The following is a 14,510-nucleotide window of genomic DNA, read 5'->3' on the forward strand; positions in this document are numbered from 1 at the left end:
CAGATGTTCAGAATCTTTATTATAAGTTGACTAAACTGAATGTCTCTACAATCATCTTTCCCTGTACCTCAGATTATCTCCCTGTTCAGTTGTTATTTTCATATGCATTCTCTTCCACATTGTTTATACTATGAATGTCTCTTCAGAATAACTTGCGTTACTTTGATTTTGCAATTATTGTATAAACAATCAGTTAATTCTTTGTATAAATATCTTATTGTTATGTACATAGTCATATTCATTTGTACCTGTTGGGGATTTTCTCAAGACCTCCATTGAAAAAGGGCATTTTGCCCATTCAGACTATCCTGGTCAACAAGCAAACATAAATAAATAAATAAATCAATAAATAAATACAATATTTATTAATTTATAGGTCAGATGATTTTATATTTTTTGTATTTTATTTACTATGTCTAAAGTTGTTCATAAGATCATAAGTTCATAAATTGGTACCAGGTTAGCTGCCCTTATGGGCCATTCCAAGCCCAGCCAATTACCCCATGTAAAAATCCAGCTCTAAACCTTTTGTTATAAGGTGAACACCTTAACCAGTATGCCAATCTCCCACCCTTGTAGACATATTTATATTCTTTAGCTATACGCATATTTACTTATTCTGATCTCTTTCTATTTCTGTTTGTATACTGTGTCTTGTACTATTACTGTATTCCTAAGTTTTATATTTTAGCTGTAATCCCAGTGTAGAATATCATATAATAGAACATTTATATTTAGTCTTATAGTTGTCATACTCTTTAATCTAGTACCACTGTAAGAATCAAACCTATTTTCCTTGAATGTTATGTCTAATAGTATCTGAACAAAATTAAGAAAAATCTTCCCTTTTAGGATTCAAACTTTCCATAATAAATTGTTCGGAGATATTACATTTTGTTATCATTAAAAAGAGACAATAACAGAGAAATACAATCCTATTTTTTTATTAGAAGTGTCTTTCTATAGGCTAGAATATAAATTATCCTTTTGGTATACTGCAAGCATTCAGAACTATTTAATAACTGACAGTGGTTTAGAATGCAATTCACTGTCTATTGCTTGCTATCTAACTTGCATTCATTGACATCTAAGCATATGATTCAAAATGTTATAATTATTTACTTTCAGACATGAAGAAGTAACCTGGACAGTTCCTAGAATTTTCAGAACTCCCGCAGCATCACAAAAGTGTTCTTGGCTCTAATTAAGGTGCTTCAAGCTGGTCCTTATGACAAGGGCTTGCAAATGAACAATTTATCAGCTACAATTCACACAAAAACATTCATGATTTGTATATCAATGACAAACACATGATAATATTAGACATATTTAACCCTTCTAGATTGTCTGAATATGAAAAATAAAGGAGCTCTTTTAATTAGTCCTGATATTGAAAAAGCCTTGGATTCTCTAAATTGGGAATACTTGTTTAAAATTCTAGAATTATTTGAGTTCCCCATAAATTTTACTTCACTTTTAAAGAACTTCTATAAAAATTATTTAGCATATGTAAAAAATGGTCCTTTTGTTTCTGAACATATTTATGTAACTAAAGGCACTAAACAAAGTTGTCCTCTTTCTACAATCTTATTTGTCTAGCAATTGAAGTTCTTGCCAATCTAATTCAACAAAATCAAAACATTAGATGCACAGAAATAGCTAAGACCTGTACCTCTAAAATCATGTTATTTGCTGGTGATATTCTATTAACTCTCTAATTCAGAAACAGCTGTTTTTAAACTTCAGTCCAGAATAGAAACTATTCATTCTATTCTGGGACTTTATTTTAATCAATTTAAATCTAAATGTATAATAATAAACGAAAAGAAGAAACCATTTACTTTTATAAATCATGCCATTGGCACACAAGTCAACTCAGAAATGTTAACTATGACAATATCATAGATCTAACCAAAAATATGATTTATAAATGAAATAAACTTACCATTTCTGTTGAGGATAGACTTCAGTTAATAAATATGATTCTTTTTCTCAAATATTATATATAATCCAAGCTCTATCCATTTTTTCCAAATAAACAACACATTAGGGAAATAATCTCTTTTTAAACTTTCTCTGTTTCCCTCACAAACCTAGAATAGCTCTCTCACACTACATAAGACCTTGGAATTTGGGGGGGATTAACTTTCCAGATATAGATACTTACATAAAAGCTTCAATATTTAAAATTATACTAAATTGGATTGACCCTAACTATAATGCAAACTTTAAAACTTTACACTTAAATATTCTTGATAATAACAATATTTTACTTAAGTACATCCCAACTAATTCAAATACTTTTTTGCAAAGTCTCTTTGTAATTTAATTCAAAATAAATGTTTTATTCTAGAGATTCAGAATACTTAAATTTCCTATACTAAAAACTTTTAAAATCATGATTTTTCTAATGTTCAGATGAAAGAATGGTTTGAATATTTAGTCCCTTTCTGTATTAAATAAAATTTCTGCAATAATATTATTTATTTATTATTTATTATTTTATTTTATTTTTATTTTACATTTGTTGACCAGGCTAGTCTAACTGGATATATGTTCATTTTCAGTAGAGGCTCGGGGAGATAAGCTCAGGGGAAACAAACAAAATCACATATACAAAAATTAATGTATACAATGAACATTGCAGGTGCAGTACAGAGAATAATCAAAGAGGTCATTCATTCATAACATAGTGCAAAATATACAGATATAATTAGTACAATACAGAATGTAGTTGCAATACATCATAAAGAAAACGATGGCAGCTGAATTATACAATATATTAGTAAAAGTAGTCTCCTTAATGAGATTCTGAAGATGTATGTAATAGTATAGAAGGACAAGGTAAGTTGTTATTAAGAAAAATAACTTGATTACTGAGAAGAGAAGGGTAGGTTGAACCAAATAAGAAGAGCTAGTTGATCAGTCAGGTTTAGTACAGGGGCACAACCAATATGTTCTGAGGAAAAGTTCCAATTTGGTTTTAAAGAGTGATATAGAAGGAAGAGAGGAAAGTTTGTTAGGAAGAAGGTTCCAGGATTTCCCAACAGTATTAGAGAAAAGAGAGTCCCCAGCCCTGTTGTTTGATTTACAAATATTTACAAAAAGTTTATGTGATGATCGTAAGGTCTTTAGATTGTTGTAGGGGGTAATGAGGGTAGATAGTATAGGGGTATTGGTAGGTTGGTAAAGAGTTTTATGGGCAATGGTCAGTTGGTGGAATTTAAGATGATTTTGTAATTCAAGCCATCCTAGCTGCTTTAGATTAAAACAATGATGGATTCTGAAAGGGTTACCTGTAGCAAATCTGGCTATGTTATTGTAGGAGTTTTCCATTTTATTAAGGTTGTTTTTAGACAGATTAGTATATATGGGTGAGGCATAGAGAAGAGTAGAAATTAGATGAGTGTGAGCATAGTTATTCTAGCTGCAGGTGAGAGGAAGGGTTTGATCCTGTAGAGAGATCCTAGTTTTCTATTAACAGATTATAGAGTATTGTTAATATGGGTGTTGAAGTTAAGGTTATCTATGGTGATACCTAGTAGTTTGGTAGTTGGATCTGGGGATATGAGAGTACCATTATTGGATGTTACTGTGAAGTCTATTGGGGGGACTTACAAGTAGAAGTAAAAAGGAGGAGTTTAGTTTTTTGGGGGTTCAGAAGGAGATAGCGCTGTGTAAACCATTGCTCAACTGTGTTAAACACATTTTGGGTAATGGAGTGAAGTTCAGATACAGATATGGCTGAGCATATAAGTGTGGAATCATCTGCATATTGTATGCATGTAGCTTGGGGGATTGCTAGGTGAAGGTTGTTGATAAATATAGAAAACAGGATAGGTCCTAATATGGACCCTTGAGGAACACCAATGTTAACGGGCAGATGGGTAGATAGAATGTTATGCCAAAGTACAGCCTGTTGTCTGTTATCTAAGTAGGACTGGAACCATTTTATAGCTAGTGCATCTAGTGACAGGGATTTGAGGATATTTATAAGTATCTGGTGATTTACCATATCAAATGCCTTAGACAGATCTATAAACAGTGCAGAGGAAAGCATATTGAGGTTAGTTTTTTTGTTAATACAGTCAGTAAAGGAAAGAAGGGCAGTAGTAGTACTGTGGGAAGGTCTGAAACCATGTTGAGAGTTTGAAAGTAAGTTATTTTGGATTAGGTGGTCTAGCAATTGTCTGTGGATGCATTTTTCCATGATCTTTGCTAAGGGAGAAAGTAGGGCTATGGGACGGTAATTGGAGAGTTCAGTAGAGTTCCCACCTGTGTGAAGGGGGATAATATGGGATATTTTCCAGATTTTAGGGATGTGTCCTTCACTGATGGTTCTATTGATGAGAATGGAAAAGGGATAGGTGATGGATTTGGCTGCCTTTTGTAGATATTCAGTGGGTAGTTGATCTGCTAATAATCATACATTGCAACTTTGGGAGACCAAGGGTTTTTTTTGCTGGTATCATTGTATTAAAGATTTAAAACTTAAAGATACTCAACAACATATTATGGAGTTTAATTTAAACTCTCAAGCTTGGTTGTATTACTTAATTTGAAAATTCATACAAATGAACTATGTATATTCATCTCAAATTCACATTTTAAAGAAGAATCTAAACTTTTTTATTTGATATTTGAAACTGCATATAATAATACTAAAATTAATAATTTAATTTCAAACATTTATAAAATATTTATTGATTATAAAGCAAAATTTAAATTTAAATTCTGGAATCATATTACTCCAGGTCATTCATCTCAACTTACTTCACATAATAAATCTCAACTGATATCAGTTAGACATACTTGGTCTCAATGCTGACATATTTTTGTTGCAGCTTGTATTATATTTAATATTACATTACACAGCTATGCCAAGATATCAGAAAGTGTGCCACCTAACATAAGTTTCATCATAATAATGATTAACTTTTAATAAAATGAATTATTTAACCTTTAAATGAAAATAAGTGGCTTTAATTTCATATACAACTAAAATAATCAAACTCTAATATTTTGGAAAGGGAACTAGTAACCATTTGAAGTAGGGAGGGAAATAAATAAATGATTTACCTTTTTAAAAGTAATATTCAGCACCTGTTCATGAGCATTTATGTACTTCTTTAAATTAATAAGAATTCATAGCCATGAAATACATAGATTTTCATTTGTCCTTCAGCTTTTTTACTGTTTTTGTCTTTTATTAACCAACCATCTCTTGTTGAATTTCTCTTCAAAGAAGTTGATAGATTCCAGTTTCTGTACAAAGTCCATTGCATCTTCCAAGGTGTTAAACTTCTTCTTTCCTTCTGGAAGGTAATTTCTTATTTTTGCTGGAAATAAGATTTGTGCTTTAATATTGGTTTAATTTAAGATTTTAACAAATGGCACACATGCTTTTCTCTTTTAAATCACTAATGTTGAATAGTAATTGTCAAATCTTATTGTATTTTCTTTACTTTTATCTGGATAATTAGTCCATGCAGCTTTTAAGAATAAATCCTTATTGTGTCTTGAGAAAAATCTTATGATCACTGACCTTGGTGAAGGACTTTTTTTTAAGATGAGTTGGAAAGTGATCTATGTGCCCTTTCAATGCCAAAGGAAAAAGCTTCAGGCAGGTTCAAAGATTTAAGCAGCCGGGTATTAAGGAATTGAATCATACTGTCTCCCTCTTCTTTTTCAGAAATCCCATAATTCCTGATGTTATTCCTTCTAGATCTATTCCCTAAGATTTCTAATTTTCCCAAAATGTTTTGTTTCAGAAGAAATTCAGTGTTATCCTCATTTTCAAGTAATCTTCCATCAAGATCAGGCATTGCCTCTTCTATACTTGAGATTTGTGATGAATGTTAAGAGATTCACTCAGCACTTCAACTTGTTTTTTACATTCCTCTTTAAAATTGTCCATTTTTACTTTATAATTTATCTGTCTTTACAGATAACTCATTGATGTTACTTAGTATAGCCTGTATGTCTTTTTTTTCATTGTACTGTCCTGTGCATTAAGGTTAGAGTGGCTCATTCTGAGACAATTAGTTCTTTCTAGTTTTCTTGATAGAAAAAAGCAATTAATTTGTTTCAGACTTGTTATTTTTGTAATATATCTTTCAGCAGATGTTCATCTATAAATCCATCAAGTTTTGAAATGTTCTATTTGAGTTTTTAGTAAAAATCCTGTCAGAGATGTTAAAATGAAGCAGAGCTAAAAAACTGCACTGTTAACTGCTCACCATCTTGGCCACGCCATGCTCCTCTACAGTTCAGATTTTAAACAGCATAGCTATGCACTCATTTGCCCTACTCCTCTTAAACATTACTCACTTAAAACTTGTACAAGACACTTGGCTGCATTATTTATTTTAGCTGACAAGAAAGATGATAAGACACTATGCTGGTATCAATGCTCACAATGCAACACATTTTTTATCTGTCCTGCTAAAGCATTATTCTTTACATATTTTGTAAGTCTTTTTTTTATTTCTGCAGTAGGTGACTATAACAATCTGCAGTAAATAATACTTGGAAAAAATAAAGCTAATCCTACTAGAATTCCTAATGCTGGGCTTCTCTGTCCATTTATTTCTGTTGGCAGTGCTATGCCAAAGTTGTAGCATAAACCTGCCAACATATGTAGGTTATGCAGCAGCTAGGAATTCTGTCTTGCAGCAAATGTTTTTGCAGCACACAATAACTTACCAGTTATATTTCTAACTTCAATGTAAGCTGTGTCAGCAACCTGTAAAGTGGCACTACTTTTTTTTTACGTATGACCAATCATGTTGCTTGAAGGAAGAGGGACACAAGTGGAATCCAGCACTAAAGTTGTCTTAACAGTATCTCCAGCTGCTATTTATTTTCAACAGTAGTGATAAGCATACCTCTCAACCTCTCAGCTTTCAAAATCATAGCTGAGAGTCTAAAATCATACAATCAAGATCTGCTTATGCACAAATTCAAGCCTGTGAGAGTAGGGATATAAAGTATCATTTTGCCCTGCTGGGAGACTTGTAAAATGAAAAGTTATGGTATGAATGTAAAATTTTAGGTTTATAAAAAATATATACTTTTAAATAGTGTTGCCAATTCAAATGTGGCATAACCTAATATATTAAATTCTACCGTAAAGATTTGCTGCTTCCATTGCAAGTTAGTCCCCTTGAATTTTTGTCTTCCCGTGTGTGTGTGTGTGTGTGTGTGTGTGTGTGTGTGTGTGTTTGTGTATTAATATATGTAACCCATATCTCTTCTGCTATTTTACATTACTCCTTCTATACTTTCATTCCTTCCCTTATTCTCTCAGTGTGCTTCCTTCTTAATTTTGCCTTTCTCTTCTTGCACTGCTGTGCCCTCCAAAATTCCTCTGAAAAATCTGCTGAAATGAACTTCTTTCCAATTTCCATTTATTAGTTTGTATCATACCTTTCAGCTTCTTTTGCAAGGAACTCTGGGCAAAGCCAAAAATAATAGCAGCTATTTATAAACATAACTTATTAAATTAGGAACAGTTTAATTAAAACAAGTTTTGCATAAACAAGCATTTTATAAACACTAAGTATGAAACTCTCATATCTGTGATTACTGACTATAATCCTCAATGATTTACCAGCAAATCAATAGTTAAAAGAGGAACAGAGGAAAACATGATGCAAAATTTAGATTCTTTCTGTGCATACAAATTCAATCAACACTGAAATATGCTCTTTTACACCACATTCAAAATACTACATTTACTCCTAAAGCACACTAACACCCTGTGTGAGAGATGCAAATACACTGCGGAACTGGAGTCAATTCTCTCACGTAAAACAAATTAGACATCAAACAGGTTGCCAGCACACATGCATCACTTCTCACGCAAACCTCACCTCTCACACAAAATAAGGTCAGGACATATAAACCCACATATGCATAAGTACTCACTAAAAGCCTACCAGAAGAACAGAGATCTCCCAAATGCACACCACTCATACTCACCACTCAGCATAAAGAAATCACTATACATATCAACACATACATCCATGTCTCAACAAATAAGCCCCTAAGACAAAATACATCAAATGTCTTGGTCATAGGTGACTCCATAGTGAGACACACAGATGTCCCTTTCACTAGGCTGGACAAGGAAAAGATCATGGTCAGCTGTCTATCAAGTGCTGGGATTCAACAAATCATGCATGCACTCAAGTCACTCAACAACAAGTACCCTTATGACTCTGTCATAGTCCATGTTGGAGTAAATGACTTGAGATGTACTTGTCTGGACTATATGAAGAGAGACATGACAGAACTCTCTGATTATGTGTCCCAGACAGGTATGTCCCTAGCTCTAAGCAGTATCCTACCCTCATCCAGGATGATGCCATAATATAAACAAAAACTGATTGACTTCAGCAATTGGCTCAGCTTCTAGTGTCAGTTCAGGGGGATCCAGTATATGTCAGCCTGGGAGGATATGGTAGACAGGCCTCACTTCTTTGCTAGAGAAGGTCTGCACCTGTCCACTCTAGGCTTTTGGATACTGGCAAAGGCCCTTGCCTCCCCATAGTGCCTTTTTTAGGCAATGTCAAAACAACAAATATTTCAACATAACAAAATCTAATTGAGACAAACTCATGATCATGCTGCTTAATGCTAGGAGTTTAAACACAAAACTGTACTCCCTGGAAACACTCCCCACCTTGGAGGATGCTAATGTCTGTGCAGTTATCGAGGCATAGTTTACAGCCACTGAGAACACCTTGGCTGTGCAAGACTACAATGCCTTTCACACATTCAGACCTCAAAATAAGCATGAAGGAACCAAAGGTGGAGATGTATCCATCTTCATTAAAACTAAATACACTTCAAGACTGGTCAAACAGCACAACACTCTCAAACTACTACATGTCCAATTAACTACCGGGAAAGTACCATACCATATCATTGCCAGCTATAGATCCCCCACCATGAACCAGGATAAGCACACCACCTACCTCAATTTAATGGAATCTCTTGCTATACAGCCCAACAACTTAGTCATGGGAGATTCTGACTACCCTTAAGTAGACTGGGGGACATACATAAGCAAAAACACACTTGCCTAGAGGTTCTGGACTTTGTCAACTCAAATGCTCTGGAACAGATAGTCTGCACCCCCACTAGGGGTTCTAATGTTCTGGACATAGTACTCACCAACATGGGGGGGGGTCAATGTTCTTCCCCATATGTGATGCCCCTCCTGGTAAGGTCAGACCATAAATCAGTCTTGTTTGTAGTAACTGACACCCTCACAGTAACAAAAAATATAAAAATCTTCACCAAAGCTAACTACAGTGTACTGATGGTATAAAAAGCTTCATATCATCCACAATCACAGACATCAGTGATCACTATGCAGAAATGTAGAAAATGCCCTGCACAAACACTTAAATGAGTGCATAAAATCTGTTGTACCTTACCGGATGAAAACCAGGTCTTCCTTAAAAAAAAAGCCACTTTGGTGGACTTCAAGTATAAACATATTATATAACAAGAAGAAAAAACTGTTGTCTGAAAGCAAGAGCCATATCACTCTGCAGGAAAATAAGAACTCTTGTAAGGTTTTCTAAAGCAAATTACAAAACTAAAATCACATCCCTAGTCAAGGATAATTGTAAGGCATTCTTTAACTATGTCCAAAGTCTAAAAAGAAATATACAGCTATGTGCTGAACTGGTTGCAGATGGGATCACTCATACTATAAGATATTACCAACCTGCTAGCTGACAGATTCAGTGCAAACTTCACCCCTTATCACCACCTACCATATACCAAAGCATACCTGACACCAGTCCTCTGCCTAGTATCTCTAGAGAACAGGTCATCTCTGTGCTCACCAAGACTAAAAACACGGTCTCAATAGGACCAGATAATTTCCCAGGTTGTTTACTAAACAGTCTAAAACAAGACCTAGCAGATCCACTTGATGTTCACTTTAATCATAGCCTGAGAACTGGGTATGTTCCTGCAGAATGGAGAATAGCAACAGTAATCCCCCTGCACAAAAGGAGGGCCATCAACTGACCCAGGGAACAGCATACCCTTAAGTCTAACCAATCTCATCTGCAAGGCCATGGAAAAAATTATCATGAACCTTATCAACAAGGACATAGGTGGCTTTGTTAAGGGTAGATCATGCTTATTAAACCTGGTAGACTTCTTTGATTATATCACCAAAACCATAGATGAAGGTAAGACAGTGCACACAACCTGTCTCGACCTTGCTAAGACTTTCGACTCAATTCCCCACTCTGCCATCATTGAGAAACTCTCCCACATAGGGATTAACCCTTATGTTACTAGATGGGTAGCTAACTGGCTCACTGACAGAACACACTCTGTCAAAATTGGTGACTCCACCTCCACCAGTTGACCCGTCACCAGTGGAGTACCATAGGGGTCTGTGGTGGGCCCCTTACTGTTTTGCATCTATTTCTCAGAAGTCCAGGCCAAAGTAGATGGCCTTTGGCTCATCAAGTTTGCTGATGATTGTAAACTGGGAGCAATCATTGAGTCCCCCCAATGATGTCAACACATTACAAGAAGGGCTAACACAAACAAATGATTGGTGTCAAAGCCATGGTCTAAAACTAAATGCAAAAAAAATGCATTATTATTCCCTTTGGCAAAATGGAATTCCCTACAAATTACAATATTGACAGCATCCCCCTGAGTTCCAACCCAGTAGTGTGAGACTTGGGAACACAGGTTGATAGCATTTGAACTTTGACCACTAAGTTTCCACAGTGGTAAGGAAAGCCTTCTATGTAGCACACCTTATAAGCAAGGGCATAGTATCAAGTTCGAGGGATGTTATAACTCCACTGTACTCAGCCACTCAACCCTCATCAGAATGCTAATAGAGTATAAATTACCCTTTTGCATGTACCTCACCAGACACCTGCAGCAGCTGGAGAGACCTCAGAGGTTTCTTACTAAAATACAGGGACTTCAAACCATAGCCTACATGGACAGGCTGAAAGCCCTACACTTTACGCTGTGTCTTATAGGCTGTTGAGAGGTGACTTGTGCCTGGCCTATAGGGCAATCTCCAACCCTGCCCTAATGTAAATGCTGCACATCTGCAAGTTAAATGGCCCAAGAGTCACTCGTTCTAGGGATCTCAACCTAGCTTGTGACATTAACAGATCATGCTGGAGAGACAGATATGTCTCCCAGAGACTGCTGCTTCTTTGGAATAGACTCCCTATTCACATAAAACAGAGCTCCTCACTGTCCCTATTCAAATGCAGCCTAGATAACTGGATGGGAAACTGCAAATTCTCCCCTGGTGTGGTACCCATATCACTCATAGACATGGGTAGCCGGTGTTGATCCCAGACCCACTCTGTTCAAAAATTAATTCTGTGAACTACCCAAAAAAGAACAAGTGAGGATACTTGGGATTAACATGGCTAGGCTTCTTAATGCTCTAGGGCTGCTAGCCTAGTACCTTCCTATGAACCTATCTTATGAACCTATAATTTTACAGCAAGAAGAATATCTGGACAGTCAGGAGCAGCTATGGGTTACAGATCTGATTCTGACTTGACCTCCTACAACCTCACCACAGACCTTTTCAGCCTACTGACTGACTTGCACTCCACTTTCTGTCTCACTCATTCAGTTGCCGATAATAGTAAATGAATGGTGCATGCAGTCCAAGTTCATTCTTTCTTGGCACTGAAAGACTTGCCTGTTGACAACAAAGGGGGCTTCTTCAAGTAAGACACTGTATATACATTACATGACATTTTTAAAATCATTTATCACTGAACTACCCAGTCGCATCTGCAGCTGTGTAAGTTCACATCAGCACAGAGGAACAGATGCAATTTCAGACAGATGCAATTTCAGACTCTTATATCAGAGCTCTCTCTGACTGCGGTGGTGGTGCTACGGTAGCGTTGTCGCCTCACAGTTAGATGTTGCCCGTTCAGTTCTCAGTTAGAGTGTCTTCTGTGTGGCGACATGCGTGAATGGGTGTTCCTTCATTGAAGGTTGTGCGTTAGGCCCGGCAAGCCATTATGTAAAACTCTACTGCCAATCATTAGCAGACCGGAGTTCCGCTGTGGCGACCCCTAACCGGGAAAAGCCGAAAGACACAAACATATCAGAGCTCTCTGCCAGATGCAGAGCAGTTGAGAGATGTGGTGGTGAGACAGCTGAGTAATAAGGAAAAAAAAGGGAAAAGGCACTTCCATTGACCAATTTCTTTTCGTCTCTCTCTCTCTCTCTCTCTCTCTCTCTCTATTTCTCTCTCTTTTTTGACAACTGATACTATGGCAGGCTAAGGACTGTATTTTCATGTTAATTTTACAACCCACTAAACCCTTATCACCTCTATCCCCATATTCACTCAACATTCATTGGATAACCTACTGGCTGAGATTGCCAACCTCCCCATATCCCCATAGCTAGACAATACTCCTCTCAAGAATTAGAATGCTGTTAAAGACCTCGGTACATGGGTTGGTAACTCCCTGTCCTTTGATCAGAGCTACGGGTATCTCATCTTCATCCTAGTGCTGCTTCTCAATCTGGCAACCCTCAGCTCTATGTTAAACAGAAAAAGAAAAAGGTATGTTCTCCCTGATGTAGCACTCCTCACATCACTCCTTGAGAGTGCCTGATATTCTATGCCTGTCATCCCCAAATCTCTAAGAACAGGACAAAAGAGAAAAAAAAGAACTTCAGCTTTTCAGCTTTTAAAGACTGTAGAAAGCCAGCATGCCACTTGTTACATTTGTAACAAGCATCTTGCTACAATGTATACCACACATGAAGTGCTGAAACAAGCTTAACTCCTGACTGCACAGACAGTATAGCAATATCAGAATTTATTTCTGTACCGGCATGGAAATGAATGCCTGAATTGCAATAATGACCAAATGGCATTTGCCAGTGACATCCTCTATCACCTTGTGCCTGGGATGACTGCCTCCTTTGTCCCAGCCTAGGTTTGCTTCTGCAATCTGTCATTGTCCCATGATATTCAGCATTGATTAGGGCAATTATTGAATAAAATGCCCATACTGCTTAACTGTCCAGATTTTTGCCTCATATTTTTGGTCTGTTCCTCATAAAAGTTGTGGTTTCTGACAACTCATTGATGATTGAAGTTACTATATAATGGTATCCATTTGAGCTTCAGACTAACTTTATATTGTTTAGAAAATGCATGCTAATGCAAGTCCCATTATTCCTGCACCTTTCTAAGTTTATAAGTGCAATATTTAAAATGTGTCCTTGATTTTGGGCCTTTGTCCCATATTATGTCTGGCTTTGTCCAGATTTCTTGCACTTAGAAGTTGCGATGCACCTCACTAGACATATCCAACAACTAGAAAGATTCCACAAGTTCCTAACTAAGAAAGTTACTGGTTTAAAAACCCTAGGCTACCAGAAAAGAAGGGAAGCACTGTCCCTTTATTCAGTATCTTACAGAAGCCTGAGGGGAGATCTATGCCTTACCTTCCAAGACATTAGATAACACGAGGTTCTGTATTTTTTGTAACTCTACTAATCAAATAGTACCAAAAATAAGAGAACAAGAAATCTAAATCTTTACTTACAAATAAATAAAACAAAGTAGAGAGATGTTTATGTTACACAGTACATAACATAGTTCTCAACCAATCACAACAGAAACAGTGACAAATCCAGAAATAATCAAAGACAATCAGGGACACTTTTACATTTTTTTGTACTGTTAACTACAGACATTGACAGTCTATAACTTTAATTATTATCATTATTTAAGTCCACTGGACTGCCTTTCAGGACACATCATTGTGTCAGTCTAAACCAGCTTGGGTGGCTAGAACTACCTAGCCTAATACAGTATAACCAACTAATTTTAGCCTATAAAATCCTCTATAATCCGGTCAATGCTTCCACACTTAAAAATATTATCACCCCTTATAACAATCCTAGACCACTTCAATCCTCTAACAGACTACTAATTCAGACTAGCAAAATTAATATTTAATTATTAATAATAAATATTTAATTAATATTAATTTGCCAACTCAGTAGGTCGATCCTGGAACTCTTTCCCAGCTGATATTTCTTTACTTTCCACCCTCTGTCAATTTAAGACAAGACTCAAACAACATTTGACACTTAACTGGCTATGTCAATGTATCAAACCTGGCTAACTCTCCTCTAGAATGAGTAAAAACTGTTAAATCTGCCAACTTGTGTAACTTAATCCTGATTTACACAAGGGATTACCTCTAACCTGTGGAATTTGTATAACTTGCTTATGTATGTAATCACTGTTGTTGTGTCTTTCGGCTGTTAGGGGTCGCCACAGCGGAACTCCAGTCCGCTAATGATTGGCAGTAGATTTTTATGTACCGAGTTGCCAGCTCTGACGCACAATCTTCAACGAAGGTACGCCCATTCACGCATGTCTCCACACAGAAGACACTTTAGCTGAGAATCAAACGGCACAACGTCTTACTGTGAGGCGACAACGC

This window comes from Protopterus annectens, chromosome 4.part0 (genome assembly GCF_019279795.1).
Source record: "Protopterus annectens isolate FY-2018-M chromosome 4.part0, PAN1.0, whole genome shotgun sequence".
Classification (NCBI taxonomy): Eukaryota; Metazoa; Chordata; order Ceratodontiformes; family Protopteridae; genus Protopterus; species Protopterus annectens.